General features: G+C 42.1%; 1 protein-coding gene across 1 annotated transcript in view; it reads right to left on the minus strand.

The window, feature by feature from the left end:
* The window catches only part of LOC122796759 (syndecan binding protein), a 925087-nt gene extending 908457 nt beyond the window's left edge, over positions 1-16630 (minus strand). Inside the window, exon 1 of the mRNA XM_044065488.1 lies at positions 16303-16630. The gene's annotated coding sequence lies outside the window, so the exon portion shown is untranslated. The remainder of the gene's footprint in view (positions 1-16302) is intronic.
* Between the last annotated feature and the right edge of the window lie 6690 nt (positions 16631-23320).

Here is a 23320-nt window from a genome sequence, read left to right on the forward strand (position 1 = left end):
CCAGGGATCCCTCAACTTCCTCTAGAGCAATGTCCTCATTTCCAGGAGGTTCTAGGATCCCTGGTCAACCAAGGAGCCATTCAACATGTCCCCCCCTTCCCATTTGAATAAAGGTTTTTATTCCACAATGTTACTGGTTCCTTGAAAGGAAGGCACTTGGAGACCTATTCTGGATCTCTCCTGGCTCAACATCTTTTTTGAAAGTCCCTTCTTTTCATATGCTTATTCTTCACACCCAGTTTCCTCTTTTGTTACCCCAGGCTTTTCTGGTGTCCTTGGATTTGAAAAATGCTTACCTTCATGTGCCTATTCACCCTCTTCAGAAAGTTTTTACATTTCTCTGCATCTTCCTTTCATTTTCAGTTCTCTGCTTTGTCCTTTTGCCTCTCTACTGCCTCAGGGGTATTCAAAAAATGCCTAGCTCATGAGATGGCTTTTTGCAGGCTCCAAGGCATTTAGATTTTTCCTTACCTAGACGAGCTGTTGCTTCACGCACCTTGTCCCAGTCATATGTTAAAGGATCTGAAGCTCAAGTTCCAAAAATCTGTCCTGACTCCCTCTTAGGATCATGTGTATTAGGGATGCAGGAGTCAATGTTGATCTCTCTTCTACCTCCAAAAGTTTGGTCATTTAAAGCCTTCTTTCAGTCTCTTCTTCCTCTGACTGCCATGACAGCCAGGGAGTTTTTTTTAGGCATGTCCTCTTCTATTCCAATGCTTCCTCTTGCCAGACTGCATATGCAGAAGCTTCAATGGTACCTCAAGTCAGTTTGGCTGCAGCACTGTCATCCTCTGGATTTCAGTGTACCTCTCCTTCCCTGTCCAAGAAATTCAAGTGGTGAATTCAACAGTTTGCTCTCAACTCAGGCTGCCCCTTTCAGCCTCCAGTCTCTTCTCTAGAGTTGTGCACCAAAGCTTCAGACATGGGGTGGGGAGGCTTCTTTTGGTTACCTTAAAGTTCAGGGTCTCTCACCTCCCAATCAGCAGTCAGATCATATCATCAAAGAAATGAGGGCTCCGATTCTGGCCCTTCAAGCTTTTCACCGCATGTTCTCTCCAGGCCCCCAAAGGTGTACACATATAACACTAAAATGATGTGGTATGTTAACAAGCAGGGAGATACAAAACCTTACCTCCACTGCAGGATGGCTCTTCAGGCTTGGATGGTGGCCCTCAGTTATCAGCTAACTTTCAAGGCAAAATACATTCCTTCAGAGCACAATTTAGTGGTAGACTCTCTGAACAGGTCCAAAACAGAGGCTCACAAATGGATGCTTTACACAGACACGTTTCTGGACATTGTCCGTCTACAGGATACTCCTTGGGTAGATCTTTCTGCCTCCCCTCTGAACAGGGAGCTTTCTCTGTTCTGTTCTAAACTGTCATGCCATCTGGTGTGGAAGACACACACCATTTCTTTTCTTTGGAAGGGGATGCTTCTTTATGCTTTCCCTGTTCTTCCTCTACTTCCAACAGTTCTGAAGAAGATTCCGTTGGACTCCCCAAAAACGTTGCTAGTGACTCCCTTTTGGCCAAGACAGCACTGGTTTCTCTTCAATGTGTCTGGCTAGGGGCGATCACTACAAGTTACCTCACAGGTTGGCTCTCCTCACACAAGACAAGGGGTCTCTCATCCATCCTCGCATGTCCATTATTCAGCTGACTCTGTGGGTGATAGGATTTTGATCCATTTCAGAAATCTCTTTTCTGAGGATGTGCTCAGTGTTTTACAAGAAGCAAGGAAAACAGTCTACCTGTCCAAATGGAAAAGATTTTCTCTCTGGTTCCATGCTCATAGCCAGGACCCTTTTTTCAGTGGGGGTCCCTCTGGTCCTCTCTAATCTGTGTGAGCTGCTTCAGTCTGGCCTGGTCTATTCTTATGTGAAGGCCAATTTGTCAGACATTTCTGCCTGTCTGCCCTTAAATCCTCCTTTGACTTCTCATTTTTGAGGTCAAACAATTTCTTAAAGGCATCCTGCATATTCAGCCTCCAATGAAACCTATTCCTCCTCCTTGGAAACTTAATTTTGTTTTGGAAATATTGACTCGGGCTCCTTTTGAGCCTGCATATTCTGCTTCTTTGAAACTTTTTACCTGAAAGACTGTTTTATTGTTAGCTCTTACTTCTGTTCGGAGGATTTCTGAGCTCCAGGCCATTATGGCCATTCCACATTTTTTTTTCTCACAGGGACAGGGTGTCCCTTTGTACTACTCCTTTTATGTCCAAGTTAGTAAACGAGTTACCCTTGAATCAATCAGTACAAGTCCTTTCCTTTTTCCCCCCTTTCCTTTTTCCCCCCTTCTCCTCAGTCTGCTAGTGAGAGGGTCCTGCATACCTTAGATTTGTGCAAACAGCTCAGGTACTATTTGCATAAAACTACGACCATTCATAAGTCTGATGAGCTTTTTGTTTCCTTTCAGCCATGGCCATGGAGTTTGGCTGTTTTTAAGCAAACCATCTCCTCCTGGACATCTAAGACCATTTCCTTTTGTTAGTTTTCATGGCAAATCTCATCTACTTCTGTTAGAGCTCATTCCACTAGGGATGTTGCCTCTTCTACTGTCTTCAAGGGGTTGGACACCAATTCTGTCCCTGAAGCTGCTATTTGGTCTTCACTGCATATCTCTACTAACCATTATAAGTTGGATAGGAACACAGAAGGTTTTGCTGAAACCATTTTATGTGGGGTTTTTGAGGGCTCTTCTCAGCATTCCACCTCCCATTCTGCTTCTTGAGCTTGTTATTCTCCCTTCTATTTTGGATACTGCAACAGTGATATAGAAGGACATAATACAGTTGTGTAAAATCTTACCAGAACAGTAGATGTCCTTCTCTTCACTGTTGCAGTATTTGCTCCCCCCGCCAACTCCCTTTCTCTTCACTGTTGCAGTATTCACACTCTCCCTCCAACTCCCTTTGGTCTGTTTTTTTTTTTTTTAAGATTCCCTTCTTGCTGATTTTAAGATTCCCTTCCTGCTGAAAGGTTCCCCTTTTTCTTCTGCATTTTTCCTTCTGGATATACATGGAGTCCTTTGTCCTATGGAGACTGTTCTTTTCTGAAGCAATTCAGTTCCAGGTAGTTGCATCCATACAGTCCTTTTATGCCCTACATCTATGCTCCCTGCATAGAATGTGACATACGGCACACACAAGATCATTAGGCTTTTGTATACTGGCCAAGCTTCGGGCTGCCCTGGGCAGGAGATCCCTTCTGTTTTTGGATACTATGATGAGATTTTACACAACCTACTTTAAATACAGATTACTGTGGTTTTCTGGCAGCAGGCCTTTTAGCCTCTTTCAAAATAAGTTGTGTATAAGGGAGTGCTGGCAACAAATCAGAGGAAGCCAGTGATTCAAATGGAAAGCAAACTAATAAATTCATAGATAAACCCCCCCACTTTTCTTTCAAAATAAGTCGTGTATAAGGGAGTGCTGGCAACAAATCAGAGGAAGCCAGTGATTCAAATGGAAAGCAAACTAATAAATTCATAGATAAACCCCCCCCACTTTTTTCTATCACAATAAGGGTTTTTGTCTGTCCACTATTCACCATTGAAAGATTAATACTTCACTGTCAAAGGTGTCCAATTAGGATATTTAGTTAACGTTGGGATATATGTGGGCCAAGGAGGATAACTCATCTGAACTGTTTGCTCTCCGATTATAATGGCTAGTCTTCACATAAGAATGGATGCCTCCTCTTTTTCCTGAGTATTATATTACTGCTGTATATAGAATCTGCAGCGTAAGAATGACTCAAATGTTGCCAAAACCTACCAAAACCAGGTACAGAAATAAAAGTGTTGCTCCTTTTGAGATGGGGCCAGAGACCTTAATGGAGATGTCCCCTATTCCACTTCTAAAAAAAGTCTAGCCAGCTTCTGCTTCGGGGTTTAAGAAACAAGGGCCAATCTAGCTGTGTCACCACTAGAACTCTTGCCAAGGATGGTATTATTTGAAGGATATGCTTAACCGACTTCAAGATCAGGTTTCATGGGTTTCTAGGGATACCACCAAACGTTTCTCAAATGTAGTTCACATACTATGTCCATGATGACAAAGCTGACAAAAAGCACACACTGATGAGAAACGCCCTACTGTTTTTTTTTTTTTTGTTTTGTTTTTTGTACTGGAATGTGAATGAAAAATCCATCATCATTGCTACTTGCCTTAAGGCAGGACCATCACATGATTTTACATCACACTGACTCACAGGAACCACTCAGTTGGAATCCTAACCTTGAAAGCGATTAAGAGCTTTGCCAAATTTCACAGCTATGCTACAGAAATTTCACAGCTATGCTTCAGAGGGGGACAGCTAAAGGACTAACCAACTTAGGAAAGGTATGAACTCCTACTGATCAGAAAAGAGCTATGCAAGAGATAACTACCTTCTGCAGAACAGGAAAGCCAAACAGTAAGACAGTAAAAACTGGTAACTGAAGTCCACGTACACAAAATTTGACAAAACTGGAATCTTTCTTGGTGCGATGTGCAGGCAGGCATTTTATATATCTGTGGTTATTATAAGAGCACTACAATCAACGCACGCAGCAGCATATGGCAGTGTTGGCATCCTGAACTTTTTTTATGACACACTGGCTTAAGTTCATGAGCTACAGAGAAGGTCTCAAATGGCCATCTCCTTAAGACACTAATAATATCATTAAATAAACCCCACTTTGTAGATATGCCAAGCAAAGTGGCTGTATTGCTTGTTTGGGCACAAGTTACTTCACAGGCAAAAAAGGTAAATTTGATCTGAAAGCATGGGGAGGGGGGGGGATGGGTGACAGAATTAAAGCTTCAGAGACTTTTGATACACCACAGTGCCCTGACTTCTCTATCCCTTTTGCCTACTATCTGAAAGTAAAGAGATGTGAAACATGCAAATCTTCCTCCTAGATGGTTGTAGGCAGGCTACTAAAAGGATCTAGATTGTTGAGTAGGTCATCAATACTGTCGGAACTTAACATTTGACTTTCAAACTATTCAACAAAACATGGCACACACTGCTAGCTTCATCAGTATTTATTTTCAGATGGTGAACACATAGGTACATTTTGGTCCAGTATCCTGTATGGTTAATCTTGACAGAACCTAAAAGCACCAATTTCTTAAAGATGCACATATACAAACACATATTACTTCACCTTTTTCAAAAACAAAAGCTTCATTTTTTTTCTTAGGAACTAAAAGCACCAGACAAATACTTCATGTGAAGAACATTTTCTTAGACAGATATTTATATTTAAATTAACTCTTTTCAAAATACTGAATTGCTTAAACTTTTAATCATCTTCAGATACGAAACTGTTCAATTTCTAACACCCTATGAAAATAATCAAAAAACCTCAATCACTTTCCTGGACCTAGAGAGCCTCTAATCTCTTCCTCTCCTGGTGGAATTACTACTTAGGATATTTCTTGGATTACTTCCGAAAAAAGGCATCAGAAAAAGTCTCCATATGAACACAAGGACTATGAGACATCATTCTTTGTCAGTAGCAACCTTCTACTCATAATGCATCACATTACCACTTTTTGGATGCCTCTCTCAGGAAGCTTGCTATATTCTTTTCTTCTTAACTTTAATTGAGGCAAGTGTTTTTCTCAATGTAATATTTTTTAGGTGTTAATAAAAAAAACACATGCAAGATATGTACTCTCATCAACACACATCAGCAAATGGGGTGGTGAAAGACCTACACTTTGTAGGAGAATACTTCTTTAGGCCGGTAAATTTAAGTGTACACCAATAGAACAACTACCAATAATCAGCTGGAATCTCTTTTAAATTTAAGTGTACACCAATAGAACAACTACCAATAATCAGCTGGAATCTCTTTATACAATTTTGTCAGTGTCTAGAGTCTCCTTGATCATTGGACTGCCAGGTCTAGTGCTCACATTCTAGAAACACCTAATGCCCCAAAACTCCTGTGAATTTCATGTTTGCCTACTACATATTACCCAGTATTATCACATCTGGAACCCCGTGCTTTTAATGCATTAAAATACACATTTGATTCACATATAGATTCGTAGGTAGGTAGGTACTAGGCTATCGGCCCTAGAGCCTATGTAAGCTAGCCAACAAGGTTCCCTGGCTTTCGCCACCCAAGAAAGTTATTTTCCTGTGCCCCTGTTGAGCAAGGCCACAGAAGTAATCCCCAGGGTGAATTTCCTAATTCCCATCCAGTCATCAAGATTTTTCTTGAAGACTGCTAATGAGGAACTTTGCTTGACATAGATGGGTAGCTTGTTCCAGAGTATGGGATGTCTCTGGGACAGGAATCTATCCCTCCAGCATGTTTTATTTATTGTGGTGACAAGGTTTAGATCCCTACAGCATGTATCCTGGAGGGACTGGGATTTCTTTAGGTGTAGCATGTCCAACAGCTCTGGGTTTGACATAGCTTTGTATGTTAGGCAGAGATCACCTCGGAGTAGGTCATATGCTATGGAGTAAAGCTGGAGTTTTTTGAGACATTCAGTGTAGGACAGCTGTTCGAGACCCATAACCCTCTTGGTGAGGTACTTCTGTGGCCTTTCCAGCTGCTGTAGATGTCTTATGAGGCACATTCCAAAAGGGGCATAGTACTCAATAACGGGTCTAATGAGTACCAAGTAGAGAGGAACAATTACCTCTTTTTCTTGGATGAGAACCCTTTCGTGATGAGGTGTGCCATGTAGAAGGATTTCTAGACTACTGTGCCAATGTGATTATCAAAAGGAGAGACTACTGTCCACCTGAGTCTCAAGGTCTTTTATCACACCTTCGGCATTAAGAGGACTGACGTCTAAAGTGGTAGTTCATGGGAACAGAGTTTTTACCAAAGGGGATGACAATGCACTTTTGGGCATTTAGCTTGAGGCCATGGCTCTGACACCAGGCATCTGTCTCAGTGAGGCCCTTCTGTAGGATGTCCACATCGTTTGGAGACTCTACTATGGCATCTAGTTTGCGGTCATCTGTGAACTTCATCAGCCACAGGCCCTCTGTGTTAACCCTTACTTCAGAGAAGTAGATACCAAACAGGAGAGGACCCAGGACTGAACCCTGTGGTACTCCACTTGTCATGGGTTTGAAGTCAGATTTGGAGTCTGCAACCTTTACAGTGTGGGTTCCGTCAATGAGCCAGTTGGCAACCCATCTTGTGACGTATGGATTTACACCCAGTTTAGTGAGTTTATCTATAATTCCAGAATGGGGGATGGTGTCAAAAGACTTGGCGAGGTCAAGATAGGCTGTGTGAACTGCTTTCCCTCGTCTATGGCTTTGGTGATTGACTTCAGATTCAGGAGGCATGATCTGCCTTCCACAAACCTGAACTGGGTGGGGGTCAAGGGTTTGGAGGTTACCTAGGTTTTTGTTTATGAGTTCCATGATGATGTGTTCCATGGCCTTGCAGACCAGGCCCATCAAGCTAATAGGGCGATAGTTCCCAGGGTCCGTGAAGGCTCCCACTTTGTGGAGTGGTATAACTGTTGCTGTGCGCCATTCAGTGGGTACAAAGCCTGACATGAGGCTATGATTAAACATGGTGTTTAGGTGGGGGGGGGGGGGGAGTTTGTTCTGAAGTTCGTGTAGAACGCAGCCTGGGATGTTGTCTGGTCCCATGGAAGCTGTGTTCTTGGCTTTGGAAAGTGCAGTTTTTACCTGTGCAGTTGTGATCGCAGGGGCTCTACATTTTTCTGGTATAGATATGGACCCTTTAGGGGGTGAGAGGGGGGTAAAGTATCAGCCAGGATGTTGGAGATATCGGTTGGTTCTGTAATTTTTGTGCCATTGTGCTGTAGCTCAGAGAAGACCTGGGTGTTGCCACAGAGATCCTTACATAGCTATAGAATGCTTTGTGATTGTCTTTCGAATCAGAGGCAACCTTGTTTTCATAGCTAGCTTTGGAGGATTTTATGAGGGATCTCAGTTTCTTACTGAGGCTGACCAGGGAGCTCCTCCACTCATGGGATTTTCCTCTCTTCTGCAACAGTTTCTTCCTTCTGTTGTAGAGTTTGTTTATAGTGGGGGACCACCAGATTGGCTTCCTTTTTTTTGGAGGATAGCATCTTGGTTCTAGTAGGGATGGCACGATCCATGCACTCGTGTAAGTGCTCATAGAGTGCATTTGTGTAGGATTCTGCAGTCATAGCTGCAGTGCCCATCTGCAAGGATGTCATGCAGTTTGCCACTTCTGTCTTAAGAAGCATGAAGATGGCTGTGGAGAAATTTTTTACAGTGGTTTCCTCAATGGGGGGGGGGGGCAGAATGTGGATATCTATGGTGATTAGCTTATGGTCGGATCTGGCCAATGAGGAGTTGACTTCAGGTTTGGCACACCAGTCACTCATGCTGGTAATGACTAGGTCTAGGATATTGTTGCCCCTGGTTGGGGTAGGGATAAGCCAATCCAGGGCATTAGAGTTTATGAATTCTAGAAAACGTTGAGCGAAGAAGTTGATACATGAGTAGTTTTCCCAGTTAATGGTGGGGTAGTTGAAATCTCCCATTATTAGAGTGTTTGGCTGGACCCTAATATTTTCCAGTATATCAAGAAAAGAGGAGTGGGAGTTCTGGGGGATCTGTAGCAAGCTACAATTTGTATTGCAGTTTTGCCCAGAGTTAGTTGCACTTGGCTAATTTTGGATGCATTATGTTTGGCAACTAGCCTGGAGGTGTGGATATCCTTAATGAATATGGACACACATCCGCCTTTGGTGTTCCGGTCCAGGTTAGATGGCCGAAAGGTATGGTATGAGTTATACCGGGTAATACATGGGTGCTCTCCGAAGCCTTGAACCAGGTTTCAGTCACAGCACAGATATTGATGTTTTCCATTTTGAGGACTGCCTCGAGTGAGTGCATTTTGACGTTGAGACTTCTAGCGTTGAGTAGCATTACTCTCAGTTTTTGTTTGCCTGTACCTGTTACTGTGGTGGGTTTGTCATTTGGACCTTGCCTAAAAAAGGCACTATAGGGGTGGCAAGAGACTTAGCAAGTATCTGGAATCCCAGGGTAAACAGGTGCAGACCATCTCTGGAAAAGCATTGTGGCCTGTCGACCATGTCGTCCCAGGCAGACAGATACTGGATCCCCTTAGGATGGCACCAGAAGCTGTCAATCATTTTGTCCTTGTACTGTGGTATCATTCTGGGCGAAGGTAGAATGCTACTCGGGGCTAGGGTCATACCTGCCTGGATTACAAGATCGAAAAGCTCTTCTATGTCTCTTTTCATGCAGTCCAGGGAGGTACGTCTCAGGTCGTTCGCACCAACATGGACAATGACTGAGTCATATTTGTACTTGTTGTGCAGTGACCTGAGTGCATGGGTTATGTGGCAGATCCTGGCACCCGACAGTCAGCTTACAGTAACCTTCTTCTTGTCTAGTCTGAAAAGTGGAACATCAATGTGCCTGACTATAGAGTCACACATGACTAATGTGTTGGGTATGTTGTTTTGCCTTATGGGCTGTGGTTGAGAGGCACACTGAGTCTGTGTGTTATATGTCTTTTGGGTTGTGTTGAGGGGTGGAGTTTGCTTGCGTTTCTCGTTTGGAGGTCTCTCTTGTTTGGAGGTCTCTGTTGCTTGGGCAGATTATTATTGAGAGCCTCCGTGAATGTTTTTGTGCATCTATGTATGGGTTTTGGTGGTGCAGGTTTAGTGGGTCTATGTGATGAGTGCGGTGCGGTGCAAGTGTTTACCTTCTCCTCTTGACTGACAAGTTCAGTCTTGGGTTGAGAGAGCTTAGCTAGATAAATGCATCTCTCGCAGGTTGTAGTGTTGGATGGTAGGAGAAGAGGGTTGTCAGTGTACATGAGGTAATTGCTACATTGCCCCAGTATGCCCAGGTTCACCATGTAGACAGGAGAGAACACCAGGAGCTGTCCCTTGGACATGCCTGGGTGATCACTAGATGCCCAGATTCATCAGCTAGAAAGGAGAGAACACCAGGAGCTGTCCCTTAGACATGCCTGGGTAAGAGAACACCAGGAGCTGTCCCTTGGACATGCCTGGGTAAGAGAACACCAGGAGCTGCACCTTGGACATGCCTGGGTAATCACTATTTTCCTCTAGACAAGTGAGGAAAGTAAGTACTGGAGCTGTTTTCCTCTAAGCAACTGAGGAAGATAAGCACAAAAAAAATGTTAACGACTAAGTAATGAGGAAGGTTGAGTGTTGTAGTAATTTGTAGTTTATTTAGTGCTTACAACAGTTCTGAACCAGTGCCGAGCACGAAAAAGCAGATTCAGGGCTAAAAAATGAAGAATCTGGCTAGTTCTAAGGGAAAAACTGAAGAGCAGACTTTATGGCGCCGGGAATAGTTTAACCCTAGCTAAGCGGCAATGGGCAAACCCGCACAAACACGGGTTTTTAAGACAGTTGAAAGGGATAGAAATTAGCCCAAAAACGGCCAGTGAGGTTAATTTCAGAGCTGGAAACCACTCCTCTTGTGACAGATTACCACTCTCACTGATAAGAAAGATCTCCCACTACTACAAGACCACTCAGAAACACAGACTAAAGTCCTGAAACCAGCAGATCTCAGATCCGAAATATTCCAGTATAAGAAAGGGTGGGAAATGAGCAGTACAGATAGTTTTTTTTTTTTTACTGTCAAAAAGCCTCCAGGAGCGGTGATCCATCTTTATGTGGTAGTATGCATCCTGGAGGTCTATAGAGCACATCCAATTGCCCCTCCCTAGGAAGGGAAGAATGGACTGTACTGTGACCATCCGGAATATTTGAGGTTTGATAAACTTGTTCAGTAGGCAGAGATCCAGGATTGGTCTCCAGTCCCCCATCTTTTTTGGCACTAAAAAGAACCTAGAGTAAAACCCGGATCCTGTCTGGTCTGGTGGGACTGGTTGGATGACTTTTTCTTAGCAGCTTTTCTATTTCTAAGGCTGCTAATTCCCTCTGATTGGGTGGTACACCGGGAATTCGTTTTAACAGGTCTGGGAGTTAAATCGAATGGTATTTGGTAGCCTCTGAATATTATTCTCCGCACCCAAACATTGGTAGTAATAAGATGCCAGGCTGGTAGATGCACAGAAAAATGACCACCGACTGCTTCCAGAGGAAAGCAATCAGGCCGCTGCTCAAAAGCGCTGGTAGGGTCTGCCAGAGAAAGAATCTCTGGCACCCTGGTTACATGGACCCCCTCTACCCCGAAAAGGGAGTCTTCCATATGAGTTGCCCCCTCTGCCCCAGGGGGATTGTTCACCACGAGTGTCATGAAAGGATCCTTGGGATTTCTTGAACCACATCTTTCCTCCCTTCTGGTTTCTGGAGTAGGACCTCTGGGGGTTGGAAAAGCGTATGTCCACAGCAGACAAGGTCTTTCCGTCTCTCTCACTACATGCAAGTGTCCCTTGTACCTTAGGCCCAAAAAGTGCAGATTCTTCAACAGGTGCACTGACAAAGGAAGATTTAAAGGGGTCTGCGAAGTCACACAACCGCATCCAAGCATTACGTCTCATGACAACACCAGATGCGGCAGCTCGAGCTGCCCCCTCGGTGGTGTGAGATATCAAACGCATAGAGGAGTTCAAGATGGATTCAAGGGTAGCTAGCTGCAAGGCGAGAATGTCACGCACCTCATCAGGCAGTACCCCCACGAAACAGGAAGACATTTCGGAAATTAGGTCTCTTTGGAGGCGAGTAAAGTGTGCCAGATAGTTCCGAATGGTGAAGGTCGCTGAAGCGTAGGTCCGCTGCCCTAGTCTGTCCATGGTCTGGGACTCCCTGTTTGGAGGATGGACAGTGGAATTATCTTCTGCCTGTTCCCTCTTGGTGGCTGCCGCCACAACCATAGTATCAACTGTCAACTGCTTGGACCAGTGGGGCTGGTCTTCAGGTGTAGATAAAATTTTGTCTGGCCTCTGGGGGACAGGTTCTACGTTGTCAGAGGACTTCCAGGCATGCTGCACAATTAGTTTAGCAAGGTCATCTGCTGGTGGGGTCACCTAAGTAGTAGATGGCTGGGCACGGAAGGCCTGCAGGAACACAGATTCCTCAGAAAAAGGGTTAGAGGACTTCCATTTCCCCTGCTGTTCAAGGATTTCAAGAATGTCTCCGAATGAAACATCATCTGGGGGAGAACGTGGGGACCCTTCCCCCTCATCACAATCAGTGTCTTCTGTGATAGATTCCTCCGGGGAATCAAGGTGCTTCCTCTTGCACCGTTTCTTCCGGGGTGGCTCTCCAGTGGTATCTTCTGAGGAGGACTCCGAAGAAGGGGCTCCCTTCAAAGGGGGTTCTTGTGACTCCCGTGCCCGGGGACTCAACATAGCGGGTTGAGAGAGGTACATGCTAGGGGAGGTTTCTGATACCGATGTCATTGGTGCTGACTGTGAGCCTTCAGAATGAAGGACCCTTTCCACCACCTGTACAGCAAGCCCACTCGAGGCGGGATGGGAGCACAGAACCGGGAAGGGCAACCTCAGAACCGGGGTCACTCCCCACCCCGAAGAGCCCACCTCCAGTTGAGGGGTTCTGAGAGTACTGGAAGCCGTCAGAACCGTGGACATAGATGGTGCCAGCAAGAAAATAGGTGCCGGACTAGGTACCAAGGTACGGGCAGTCCAAGCACCGCTCCGAGAAATCATTGGCTCCATTGGAGACTATGCAGAAAGGGTGGTCAGTACCGACAGGGGAAACACTGCTGTCGGAGCAGAGACAGTATGTACTGAATTGAACATCGGTACAAATATCAGGGTGGATGCTGGAGGATAAACAGGGGAAGATGTTGTAAAAGATTCTGAGCCAGGAGGGACGGAAGGTCTAGCTGGAATGAGCAATCCCCTGGATACCAGATGCTTGTCCACAACCCGCACCAGGTCTAGTTCAGAAAAACTCCTAGTGGATCTAAAGGAGGCTGTTGAAGGGGAATCAGGTCTTTCTAGAAAGGGGCTAAACCTCTCCCCCAAAAAAGGGTCGTAAGTTGGAGAATATCTTGTCCTTGGCAGGTACTCTAGTTTTGGAGCCGATGGAGCCAAAGAAACTGTCGGTACTGTGGCCAGGGATGGTGATGAGGCATGTACAGTCATGGGAGCCGATGTGGGAACCAAGGACGGCACCGAAGTCAGTGGTGCCATGGTTGGAACCAAAATAGGATGAATATCATGGTCGGCACCGAGGGAAAGGACACAGAGCCTGGTGCCAAAGAAGTCTGCGCCGAGGGCGCCGGCGAAGCACGGAGCCGACTCAGTTCCGTAACTGATGGAATGCAGGAACCGAGTGATTCCATTTTTCCTTATGTTTTTTGGTCTTAGGAGGGGAGACCTCCCACCAAGATAGAGCCTCTGAGAAAGGTATATGGACTAAACCTTTTAAAATAAGTTTATTCTTACATTCTGCTAGTGTCCCATTACTAAAGCTAGCACAAATGTCACAGTCAGCTTTAATATGATCCACGCCCAACAGTAGACACAAAGGACATGTGTATCTGAGTTAGGCATCTTATGTCCACACTTGTCACAATGTTTAAATCCCAACTTAGCTTTGTCTGACATGATAAGGGTACAATGATATCCTATAGAAAGAAATAAGGGAGAAAATACCAGTGATGTTACTTTAAAGAATACCACTAGTAAAAAGGGAAGGCCTGTCAAAGACAGGAGAGAGGGACAGTACCAAAAAAGGTAAACAAATTAAATTACCAAGGAAAAGGGTAGGAAATAGGAGACAGTGAGAAAAAGCTAACTTGACTAAACATTTAGTAATTCTGAAGAAAAACTGTCATATAATTAACAATTGTCTACTTAGCTTTGAGAGAGATGGCTAACATGTCGGACTAGGAATGCGGCAAACGAGATCTGGAGTAACTAGGAGAGGAGCATTGTGGGTAGGTTCTTAGCTGAGAGTTTTTGGCTTGCGCGAGCTGGGAAACGGCCATATCGGTTCCAAGGATGGAACCAAGGTCCTATCTGTAAGATTTACAACATCAGATGCTTTCTTTGATGAATGTACTGCTAAAACACTGCAGGATAAACCCAAATATGAACAATTTCTAGTAAACAGCCCAAGCCAGAAAATAAACCACTGCACTCTTCAAGCAAATCGGTTTGCACCTTCTGACCAAATTCATAGTCGAATTTTGTATTCAACCCTGAATTCTTTTCAGTATGAAAATCCTCTGACAAGTCAAATAATCCAAGCAGTTTCAGCTATCTAGAACTGAATATAGACTTTTTATTCCAAGTAAGCACTTACTGATAAAAATGACATTGCGCAATGACCAGAAGTTAGCAACTTTTTTTTTTTGACCCAGTGCTTTGAACATTTGCCCAGAAATTACGCAATATGCTGCACTAGTGTCAAATCTGAGTACCACAATGGATTAGTTTTGATCTTCTCTGCCCACATATCCAACTGATTTGCTGGTCATGTATCTTCTGTGACTTTTTTTTTTTTTGCGGGGTACATGTTAGGTACACATACAACTCTGCTTCACGGCACACACACTCTGTGGCTGAAAATGTTCTTTCACGTTGCATGCATTAGCAAAATCATTTCCCTCTCTCTCTCTCTGTGGCTTCTACACACCTGACTACACTTAGAACATTTCTTATTAACAAACTTATATCCATCTGATATTTAATTTTACCATATTCATATTTACAGCCACACCTCATCATTCTCATGAATTCCAAACTCTTTGCACTCATTTTTCACTCCTGACTGTGGCTCACAGGTTACATTATACACTTCATCTTTTGTATTATCTCTTAGTTCTGATAAAATAATTTTGCTTACTCCGTACACATCAGCTGCTTTAACACTGAATCTGAGTCTCTCTGTCTCGTCTGAATTTCTGACACCACCACAAGAATCTTGTCTCACACTAACTGATGATATAACTTGCCAAAATCAGTACTGGTTCTTTACTTCAGTAACATAAGCACCAATACACTTTATGGGAACTTCCACCCAAGCAGAGAACAAAGGGCAGACATAGGTCAAAAATTTTCCTTGGCTCACCGTAACTCAAACTTCTGTCTTTAAACAATAATCTCTCAACTCTTCTCTTTCACTTTCAAGACACAGAAGCATACATTGTTAACGTGCCTTTCCTACAACATACAAAAACTTTGCATAACTTTCCAAGTGTACAGTAAATATCCGTTGCAGTCTTAAGTAAGTCAAATATGTCAATCCAGTTTCCTGCCCTGAAAAACTACTACTGGATAAAAGTTTCCTGGTGGATGCAGCTACACCATTTCTTAAATAAAAGACTAAATGATTCAATCCTGACAGCATGTATTATTCAGCATCTGAAATACCCAAAGAGGTGAAAACATGACTACATGAAGTCGGCTTCATTACTGCTTACCATAGAGTGCTACATATAAAGTATGCCAGAGTTAAGAGTTGTAATGAAGGTTAAAGATACTAATTTTTAAAAAATTAAAGTACTTACTTACCAGAATGGACAGATCTGCAAGAGCAGATACGTCCAATGCAGCTCACAGAAACTAAAATCAAATTAGGACTGCTTAAAATTAGGCAGTATGCCTTGCTACAATGTGGCTATTGTGTTAATGCAGTTACTGTAATGTTTCTACTATTCATATCCTCTCCATACTGTACATATCAAGTAACTGCTTTTCACTCTTCTGTACTCCCAAACTGTGGCTTTACTGGGGGGTCCATGGTGGCTCACCCACCTACCATGGCCAACACACGTATATATCTAAAGGTATTTATGAAAATACATAAGCTATGCTTTGCTGTTTGATACAAGTATGTACATTAAAGAGTCATCAGTAGCACCTACTCTTAGGTTGTTTTTATTTTTTGTCCATTTCATGTAAATTATATGTGCAGCCCAACCTATCTTTTAAATGACGTATAAAAACATTCGATCTACTGAAGAACTGCATAGGTCCGTTAATTCCAGAGGCTATGGCAACAAGAAGGATGAATGTATTAAAAACCAGATCTGACAGCATGGCCGGCCAGAAGCACGAAATTCCCCAGACAACAACAATATGAATTCTATAACTTTAAAATGAACCGGAGATCGGACCAGAGGAAAAAAAGTATGCAGGCTTTGACAACAGAAATCGGCTAAAAACTCATAAAACTGCTGGTGCCACAGCTTATTCCATTTCCAAAGTGATGGAGTCTAAGGTGCATGTATACAACCATATAAATAATATGAATGACAAAATCCACACAAATACTTAACCATGCAAAGTCTACAAAACATAATCCCAGCATTTATTGCATTATACATTGCTTTGAATCGCTTTACTAAATTAACACCTTTAAAACCAATTTATGTTAACTCACCACAATTCAAAATAACGGAAAATCAACGACCTAAATTAGCTTCTTAACCAGGTTACGGTACCTATTTGCTTCTTTAACAATATTTCCGGCTCAAAAAAATTACGTCGCGGAAACGCAACTTAAGCAGTTTCAAAAGGTTGGTGAATGCTTGGTGATGATTTCTTCGTATTCCCTTTAAGACGAAAAGAGTTGTTCTTTGATTATTACCTCGTATTTTAATTTAACTATACTTCAAACTCTTAAAGCAGTAAAGATGGCTTTAAACACCGTTATTGAATTATCTCATCTCTCGTCTGATTTTCGCATTTTGCTCTCCATCTCATAAAATGTGTGGTTTTCCCTACATTCATTGGGGATTGAAGAGAATAATGACAGACATTCGAGTTTCAGATGCATACGAATGTAAAACTTATTATTTGATCGATTTTCTAAGTTTATAAGAACAATATTTAAAAATTTGCCCCTCTTTAGGGGCGTTTGTCCCCTATTATTTTTGGTTCTGTCCAGATTTCTTGGGTTGAGAGGTATGCTTGTGACGTAGCAAACTTACATTTCCATAAAACAGAAAAAAGAATATTGAAGACACGTTCATTGTTGCAAACAGTATGCATCCGTACTGTAGCTCTCAACCTCTTAGCACAAAAAATCTGCACAAATCCATGGGGGGGGGGGGGGGGGGCAACTACCGACAAATCTTAAATATTGCTCTTATAAACGGAGAAAGTTGATAGCCTTAAATCTTAAATATTGCTCTTATAAACGGAGAAAGTTGATAGAATAAAGGCAGTGGGTTACCATGCATTTTATGAAGGATATGAAATCTGAAATTCGAATGTCTTTCATTATACAATGAATTCACTCCTTACTGATAGGGTTACCACCTGTCCCACTTTGCGAGGGACAGTCCCTCTTTGGGCAGTTATGTCCTGACAAAAAATATTAAAAATGACAAATGTCCTGAGATTGTAGGACATAATTATGTCCCATAGTTTATGTAATAGTTGCATAAATTAGTTATTTCTGTATCTAAAATACCTAAATGTTAAAGAAACAGAATAAACAACTAAACTGCTACAAGAATAAGCTTTTATTTAGGCAAAAAAGTTAAGTTCTATCCTTTGTACTGACCGTGGGTATGTGTCAGCCTGTAAAATCTGATGTGTGTCCCGAAAATGTCCCACTTTAGCCATTTGAAAAGGTGGCAGCCCTACTTACTGATTTACCTCAAAAATCCAGAAGACCACAATTTTTATGAAGAACAATCTGAGGCAAAACTCGGGGCATTCTGCGAAAATCTGGACAGTTGAAAAGTATATGTTCTTCTGTACAATGTAATCAATTCATTACATAAGCTGGTCAATTCCTACCTTCCCTTAAAGCGCATTCCTCCTCCAAAACATTTTCCTGAATGTATTGTTCTCGCAATTTCCATTTTTCTACGTAATTTGCTCCTACCCTTTTCTAAAGATCCCTCTTCCACGTTTATCTGTTACAATAGTCACTACTTCAGATATGGTTGGTTTAGACCTTGATTTTCAATTTTTAGTCAGTTTTTTTGGCAGCTGCCTCACTGCAAGAGGTTCTCTGGTTCAGTCCTTGGCTGAGGTGCCTTCTGTGCGGTGTCTGCATGTCCTCCCAGTGGTCCCGTGGGTTTCCTCCGGGTGCTCCAGTTTCCTCCCACATTGCAAAGACATGCTGTAGGTGGATTGGACAGTCTAAACTGACCCTAGGTGTGAGTGTGTGCATGTGTGTGCCTTCTGTTGAAGGTTGGGCACTGGGCTGGCAACTTGACACCTTGAAAAAAAAAAACTCCACTGTCAATCATGAGCGGACAGGTGATATGCTGTAGCGACCCCTAACCCCTAAAAGCCGAAAGAAGAAGAAGTCAGTTTTTTTGGCAGCCACCAGAATTAAATTTAACAGTAAACAAGGCCTTACTAAGTCCAGGCAATTCAGATTTTGCATCCCAGATAAAAATAAATAAATAAATTCCTTAGTTTCACCCATTTACTCACCCAGTATTTCTGACAGAGTACTCTGTAGAGAATTCTTAACATCTGCCAGCTCATTACACTCCTAAAGCGTATGTTCCCAGTTACCCGTTTCTTCTGCATCATACCTCCAACATTTGTCATTTTCCTGAGGCAAAAATATTTGTAGTCTGCTTGAAGTATAAACATATCTATGCAGACACTTCCAAGCAAAAATCCTAAATATGCTAGACTTGAATGTTCTACAACATTAGGATGTCATTTTCTGGTTTTATCGGGTATTTGTCTGCAAATAAAGCCATTTTTTCTTGATTACCATATCAATTATGTCCTTGAATTTTTGAGTCCCTTATTTTCTTTGCCAGTGGTTCTAAAAATAGCACAAATAACAAAGGGGAAAGAGGAAACACATGCTGGGTTGCTCAGTTCAGACACGACGTATCAGAGAGGATCCCTCCCACTTTAATTTTTGCCTCCAATCCCTCGTACATCATCCTAATTAACCTTAGTATTGTATCAGGGAATGCAAATGTTTCCATTGCCCTCCTCATAAAACTCCAGCTTATTCTGCAGAGTGTTTTCTCTGAATCAAGACTTGCCAACATCAGGCAGTATTTTCTTACATTCTGCCTCCTTCTGGATAATTATTGTTCTATTAATGTTATCAAATGTTTGCATCCCTTTCATAAAACCACATTGATCCATATCTATCGATTTTGGCATCACCTTTGCATTCTTTTAGCCATTATAGACATAAACACTTTATAATCATGATTTAAAAATTGAAATAGGCCTATATGAAGCTGAATCTGATGGGTCTTTACCACCTTTAGGTATTTCATTCACCACAACTTTTTCCAGGATGTTGGCATTTCCCTTCCTTTTAAAATACTGTTAAACAAGAACTTCCAGATCTTTATCACGTTCTTCCCTCCTAGCTTCCAAACGTCCACTGGAATAGCATCTTTTCCTGGAGCCTTTCTTGCAGATTGATTACACATCACCATTTGTATCTCATCTCCTCCTATCTTAACTGTTAATTGTTGAGCAACATGTACCTCTAACCTTGGCATATTTAAGTTTTCCATAAATACTTCCATTTGTGCATTTTCTCGATTTCCACATTTGTCTGCTTTATACAAATTGTCATATCATTTCCAAAATATCCCTAATACCTCTATAGGATCTCTGGTTATTTTGTTGTAATAGGCTCCCTAGGTTTGTCAACAACTTTTTTTTTTTTTTTTTTACTTTCTGTAGCCTAAGTTGTGCTAAATGTTTGTGCGCTCTGGAGATATTATCTGAAACAACTGCTTAACAGCAATGTTTCTAAACTCATGCATATTATCCAGGTACTCCCTTATCTTTTTACTCTGCAGTTGTGAATCTTCTTGTTTTGTGAGATTCCCTTTATTCTATAATACTTCAACCTTTGTCAACCCCTCTAAATAATTCTTGTTACTTCTTAACCACATCTCTTTTTATTTTATTTCTCCCATATTTTAAATTACACTTTCATTTTATCCCACGTACTAGCTATAACTTCTGAAGAACTTTCTATCTTTCCTAATAACTCTCAATTAATTCCCACTTCCCGCTCCTTAAATACCTCTGTTTTTAACAGATAGGCAGGGAAGCATCAGTGCTTCATTTTTACTTCATTGCTGTTTGTTTTTATCTTAGATATTATTGGCACATGATCTGAAATAGTTATGGGATGTATGTCAAAGCTCTCAAGTAAATGAACATGTTCCTGTGAAATATAATTTCTCTCTAGTCTAACCCATTTATAGTACCTTGTGGAATAATAAGTTATTTATTTCCAAGTTTCTACTACTGAATTCACGTCTTCCATACTAAATATTTTCAGAAATTTATTCTGAAATCTCCCCTCTTTTATTATATTTCCCTTCTAAGCAGCAAAGATATATCCTCATTGTTGCAAATTAAAATTCAGTCCCCACCTATAAGTAATATCAGTTTTATGTGTAATACAAATAGATGCTAGTGTAATCCTCCTTTCTTGCCCATAGCCCCTTACTACCAAAAATCTGCCATTATTATCTTTTTTCCTCTTCTATCACTGTTGCAGCTTATCTAGCAATTAGTATAAGTACTGTTCTTTTCCTTTGTCCCTGATACTCTGAAGAGTATCAATTCACATGCTCAGTTCTTTCCAAATGTGTCTGCTGTTTCATTGCTATTTTTTATTCTGCATTTCATAAATTACTTCAATATTCTTTGCTTTTTCTCTATACCCGTGAGACCATTTACATTCCAAGATAATATGGAAAGTGTCACCATTATACTAATTATATATGTCAGCTTTTTAGATGTCTGTTTCCAGCTTTTGTGATACATGCACCCACTAATGTTTGTCAGGTTGATCTTTTATAAAGTTGTTTCTTGTCCTATCCATTTGAAATTATGTCACATTTTACAAAAATGTTGTTTTAATGAAAACCTTAAAAAAATACCCTCAGAGCACTTTCATAACCTATTAACTTAAAGTGAACACACAAAGCTATGTATATATTCAAGTATTGTAGTTTAATCCTTCTAATAGGAACAATTGTCTTAAATGGACAGCTACACACACACAGGCATTATCTGACCTAAAGTTAAGAATATCCATGCTAAGATGTATGTTACTGCCTATGCTCCTACTTACACTGATTGCTGTCTGTTTTAGTTTTATCTTTATTCCACTTTGAGATGTGAAAATAACTTGCATGCTTTCAGAAAACATTAACTTTTAGTCATCAAAGAAACCAATGATGTGGCTTTTTATTGCCCTATAATCAGCTTTACTCCATGGAAACATAAGAAAAAAATGTAGCCTTTAGCTGCAGGCTTTTAAAGTCATGCTGAACATGTATTTCTAAAGGAAAACTTGTCATTACATTCAGTGTTCTCTTAAGCCAGACATTCACCTATAAAAAGCAAGAGAAAACATATCAGCTGTACATATATGCATTTAGTTACTTGTAACACATTGCACTCAAGTTACCTGGCACTTGCTCACTAAAGCAATTATATAAGTCAGCACTAAAAATTAAAAGCACTACACCCTCACTCCCCACTGGCCCTTGTTTTCAATTAAGGATTTCCCAATATTATTCTAGCATGTCCAAAGGTCAGTTGTCAATCTCCTCTCCGGTCCAGCTGGTGAATCTGGGAATCTTGAGGCAATGTTATAACTGCCTCATGTACACAGACAACCCTCTCCTCCTCCCACATAACACAAATACTTGCGAGAGATGCAGCTATTTAGCCAAACTGGAGGCTGAGCTCTCTCAACTCAGGACTGGCAAGACCAGACAGGAGGAGAAGGCAACTACACACACCACAAAACCAGCCTCACATAATGCTACCACTCCACTGAATCAAACACATAAACACACAAAGACATACTCGGAGGCTCTGAGTAAAATTTACCTAAACAGCAGAGGCCTCCAAAGCAGACACCCAAACAACTGCTACCTCAAGACACTCCACAAGCAACACATAAACCACAAAAGCAGTGTGCAAAGCAGTCACAGCCCTTAAGGCCAAATACAACACCAAACATACTTGTCATAGGTGACTCCATAGTCAGACACACTGGCGTCCCACTCACCAGGCTGAACAAGGAGAGGGTCTCAGTAAGCTGCCTATCGGGCTAGAATCCGCCACATAACACAAGCACTGGGTCACTCCACGGCAAGTACAAATATGACACAGTCATTGTCCATGCTGGTGTGAACGACCTGAGGCGTACCTCCCTGGACTACATGAAAAGAGACATAGAGGAGCTCTCTGATTATGTAGCCCAGGCAGGTATGACCCTAACCCTGAGCAGTATCCTTCCTTCACCAAGAATGATGCCACAATATAGAGACAAGATGATCAGCTTTAACAATTGGCTTAATGTCTGGTGTCATTCAAAGGGGATCCAGTGTCTGTCTGCCTGGGATGACATGCTTGACAAGCCACGCTGCTGCAAGGGATGGCTTGCACCTGTCACCCTGGGATTCGGATATTGGCTAAGGCTCTTGCCACCCCATAGTGCCTTTTTAGGCAAGGCTCAAATTCTAAACCTACCACCCTAGAAAACAAAAATGGGAAGAAACTGAGGGTAATGCTGCTCAATGCCAGAAGTCTAAATCTCAAAATGCACGCACTCAAGGCCCTTCTCAGTATGGAGAACATCGATGTCTGTGCTGTAACTGAAACCTGGTTCAAGGCTCCTGAGAGCACCCCGGCACTATTAGGTTTTACCTCATATCATGCGTTCCGGCCCCAAAACCCGGACCACACCACAAAAGGAGGGGGTGTATCCATATTCATAAAGGATACCCACACCTCCAGGTTGGTGGCAACGCAAGAAGCTTTGGAAAACATCCAGGTGCAACTAACCATAGGAAAAACTGCTCTACAAATTGTAGCATGCTACAGGCCACCCTCTCAAACTCAGGAACCCCACACAGCCTTCCTGAAGACACTGGAGGGTATAAATGTATCTCCAAACACCATCATATTGGGTGACTTCAACTACCCGAATATAGACTGGGAACATTACTCAAGCCCTAACTTTCTAGCCCAATGGTTCCTGGAGTTCATAAATTCAAATGCCATGGAACAGCTAGTCACTGTTCCCACGAGAGGAGAAAATATACTAGATCTCATTATCACAAACATGGGGACAAAATGCTCCACACCGGAAGTATATCCCTCATTGGTGAGATCTGATCATAAACTAATCTCACTGGAAATCCACATCCCGCCCCCACCCCAAACAAAAAAGACCATAGTGAAGAACTTCTCTAAAGCAAACTTCACACTACTCAAGACTGGTGTGGTATCCTTCAAGGCCCCTGAGCCAGTGGAAACCACAACCCAAGCTGCGGAAGCCCTTACAAATGCCTTCTATGAACACCTCCATTACTGCATGGATCAGGCAATCCCAAATAAAACCAAGACTCTTTCCACAAAGGGCAAACGTCCAGTCTGGTGGACCCCAGCCATTAACAAACTTTACAATAAGA

Source organism: Protopterus annectens, chromosome 3.part0 (genome assembly GCF_019279795.1).
Source record: "Protopterus annectens isolate FY-2018-M chromosome 3.part0, PAN1.0, whole genome shotgun sequence".
Classification (NCBI taxonomy): Eukaryota; Metazoa; Chordata; order Ceratodontiformes; family Protopteridae; genus Protopterus; species Protopterus annectens.